The sequence below is a fragment of the Rhipicephalus sanguineus genome, chromosome 6, assembly GCF_013339695.2.
Source record: "Rhipicephalus sanguineus isolate Rsan-2018 chromosome 6, BIME_Rsan_1.4, whole genome shotgun sequence".
Lineage (NCBI taxonomy): Eukaryota > Metazoa > Arthropoda > Arachnida > Ixodida > Ixodidae > Rhipicephalus > Rhipicephalus sanguineus.
In genome coordinates, this window is record NC_051181.1 from 119,929,886 (window position 1) to 119,934,018 (window position 4,133).

Here is a 4,133-nt window from a genome sequence, read left to right on the forward strand (position 1 = left end):
ATGCGCAGTTTCGCCGGATAGGCGAAGCAATTAATGCGACAGCAACACAGCGGAATATTATATGAAGTAAGACTAACAGCGTTACGGGCAAAAAAAAGGGGGGCAGCTACGCACTAGTGGTGCGAGGACTGAGGAAGCGGCGGAACTGATGGTGTTACCCTCCTTTCTCTGCTCCTCGCTCTCACTTACTTTTCCCACCCCTTGCTATAATATACTATACATGGTTATGCATGCGCTCTCTCTTTTTTCTATCTCTTCTTGCGTGCGTTTCTTTGTATCACTTTCTCCCTCTGTTTTTTGTATCTTTTTTCTGTCTTTTTTACTTTTCTTTCTCTGTATTTCCCTCTTCCCCTTTCGCTCTATCTCTCTCACTCTACTAGTTCTCTCACCTTCTATCTTTTTGTCTCTCTTATTTTTTCTCTCTGTACTCGTTGTCTTGCCCATCAGAGGAGGCAGAGGAGGCGGTCATCGCCTTGGCCATAGCCAACACTGCCGAAACATGCATAATCAGTGATTCTAAATCCGGTATTCGCAATTGTACTAAAGAGCGCATTTCCACAATAGCCAATAAAGTTCTGAATCAAAATACTAACCATCATACTGTCCAAATTCTTTGGGCACCAGCCCACTCCTCACTCCCTTTTAATGAGGCCGCCCACCATCAGGCTCGAGCTTTCGCCTCCTGAGCCTACGGCCCAACCCAGGTCGGAACCGGGAATGAGTTAGAGGAAATTAGGTGGTCGACACGCGATCGTATGATGTATCAAGAAATTATGCAACATTATAGATTGGCCAGAATTCACTATCCCCCCGTGCACGAATCTGTAACTAAACGGCAGGAGCTCGTGTAGAGGCAACTCCAGAGGGGCTCTTTGCCAACCCAATTCTGTACTCTTACATCTATCCCACTACATTTACACCACAGTGCAAGCTGTGCCGAGCCCAACGGGCCAACCTCTTTCACATAATTTGGTGATGTTCCAGTATACGTGTGCACGGTAGCCCAGAGGGCTTGCAAATTACCACAACGCAGCAATGGGGGGCCACACTGCTCAGCTCCGACCCTGACTAGCAGATCTGGATCACGGGGCGGGCAGAGGCAGCCGCCAAGGAGCAGGGGCTCGTGGCCGACTAACCGTCGTCGCCTCCCGCAATCGAGCAAACCATCTTCATTGGTTTTGAGTAAAAGTTTCGTGCTCCTCCTCCAATCAGAGTTACTGCATCCTTCTGTGGACAAATCGGCGCACGTGTTTTAGGAGCGAATAAGATGAAAGGGACCAAGAGCGCGCGTGCCGGTTCATGATGATGATAGCTTTTTGGACTCGGCAGACATATTACGCCCGGCTTAAACAGCTCCGCTGTTATTATGAATTGGGGTAAACATGACCTCGTTATGTAAGCAGGTGTGCTGCGTCATGGTTGCACCCATATAAAGACAGAGAGTCGATGACCACGACAAGCCGCGTGTAGGATGGTAGTCTTGATGACAAGTGGCTCTCGTGGTCAGCGCTTTCAAGTAGCATAACGTATACACCTTTTCAAGGACGGCTACCTGGGTGCCGCCATGATTCCCTCTGGGCTGTAGTAAATATGCGTGACCATCGGAAATACACTGCCGAGGCAGCACCTTTAGAGTGCGTCAAATTTCCTACTCGTATTACAAATTCCAGAAAGGAGGTGCTCCCCCTGTCCGTTTGAAAAGGTCTATATGTACGTTATGTGTTGCCACCCCGCAAAGTAGCACTTCAGGAATGTGCAGCTACGCTGCTGAAGCACAGACCAAGCACAGCGGCAGCAGCAGCGAGGCAATTGACGTTTGTGCTTTCATTCGCTGGAACGCGATCTGAGGAACGAGAACACATCGTAGACAAAGTTATGGGCCTTTGTCGCTACTTCGTTTTCGCCGCTTCGTACATCGCGTTCAAGATAGGGCCCACGAGCCCATGCTATGGGACGCGCAGCCGCGCATTAAGCGCAACTGCCGTTTTGCGCCATGTCGCGGGAAGTTGTTAAAAAGCCTCTGCAAAGTTTCAACAGCTCAGAGACGCTGGCACATTACCAACTCTAGAGTATCGAACATTGTTCGATTCGTGATGCTTTGCACTTCTGGGATATTCTAAAGAGAGTAATAAGAAAAGACCTTCCTGTAAAATCTCATGGTTCAGGTTGCTCTCTATCAAAAAAAAAGCACCATCAGTAATACACCACATCATTTGTTTATGCTATTGGGACTTTATTCGCTATGTAAAAGCCGCATGTTGACATACACGCTGAGCCACCGCAACCGACGAGGTCTGTCTTCCGAGGAGGAGCTGCTCAAGTGCAACGTTTTGTTGAGACTTTTCCCCCAGTTGCGTAGTGGCTTGTACATCTGGACGCTTCTCCTTGTTCGCCTGACTTTTGGAATGCCTTTGTCTATTTGAAATAATGCGCGTTCTGGGCATGTGCGGCTTGAATTCTGAAACTTATAGTCTAGCTTTCCTTGACCCCGCAGGAATGAGCGGACGAACACTGGTTGTGATATGAGCGTCAGAACGAAGTAGCGTGCATCTCTCCTCGATGAAACCGACGTATGCGCTCGAATGCGAGTGCCGTCGCTACGTCATAGTATAGTCGCGTGCCTAGCAAGACTGCTTTACACGCACAGCTACTCAATATACATGAAATATTTCGCCACAGAAAGTGTTTGCTGACTGCTTCGAATATAACGCCGATTCCTACCGTGCGTGGGATCTGATGGAACTTTTACAGCGAAGCTGTCTGTCTACCCTGTGCCGTCTTCCCCGAGGCGTCACGCAGGTCACGTGACCAGAGTGAGGAGTGAATAAAGAAGTAAATAAAACGAAACGATGGTGATTGTGACGCTCTAAATGACTATGATACTAAATGATGATGATAATCGAAATAACGATGATGATGCAAAATGATGATTATGCTCGAAATGGGTCACGGCGGGAATTTAAAATCTAGCGGCTGATTTACCACACCACGGGGCCTCGCTAGCCAATCACATACACTCGCGCGCTTAGAGCTTCGCTGTCTGACGGCTTTCACGGCGTGCAACTGCCTCAAATTTTAACACGAAAGTGTTTCATGCCGCAGTCCTCCAAGACTTCACTGACATCGTTTCCGTGACGGAAATTACGTCAGTGAACATTTGCTCCGGCGACGCACCACTACGGCGCGTTGCCGGAGATAATCTCGGAGGCCATGGTCGTGATGCGTACTTCGCCGATACCAGACGGCGATACTGCCCCCCGCCAACCAAGGCCACTGTGACAGAGAGAAGGCGTGAGAGATATAAGGCGCGTTTGTGGACCCTCATGCACGAGCGCCGGTATCGCAGTGGGTAGAGCGCCCGGAACTTGTCGCGGATCGAGAAGTAGTGGGTTCGACTCCCAGGTCATCCATCAACGCAACATTTTAAAGGTTTTTCGTTGCGCCGGCTAGCGCGATCAGAAACTTTCATCATCATCAATCGGCACGTGCTCTCTTCCTCTCCTCTATCTTCTGCTTCGCACCCAAAATACGTGCGCTGATTTCTGCTGCGTGGCATGTAGTAACCTTGATAGGTGAGAGGAGAGGAGTACAGAGAGAGAGAGAGAAAGAAACAGAGAAAGAAAGAAACAGAGAGAGCGAAGGAAAGAAATATTAAAGAAAGAGAAGGTCTTGGCGAAAAGAATACTCATGAGGCTGCGGGATTCGAACCTGCGTACCCACGATCTGAAGGCGAGCGTCTTAACCACTGGGCTATGCAGGCACGCTGGCACGACATAGCCATTGCCTTATATAGTATTGTATAGCAAGGGGGTAGAAAAGAGAAATGGGGGTGAAGAGGAAGGAAAGGAAGCGGGAAGAGAATAAAGCATAGCATATAAAAAAATGAGAGAGAGAGAGAGAGAGAGAGAGAGAGAGAGAGAGAGAGAGAAATGCAGAATGCAGAAAGCGAAAGAAAGAGCGAGAGAATCAAAGAAAGAGAAAGCAAACAATAATGAGAGAAAAAAAAGAGAAAGAAAGCGGAAGCATACGAGAAATAGAGAGAGGGTGGGAGACAAAGATAGGAAAGATAAAGAAAGAAAGAGAAATAAAAAAGGGAGTGAGAAAAAAGAAATAGAAATAAACAGACAACAGAG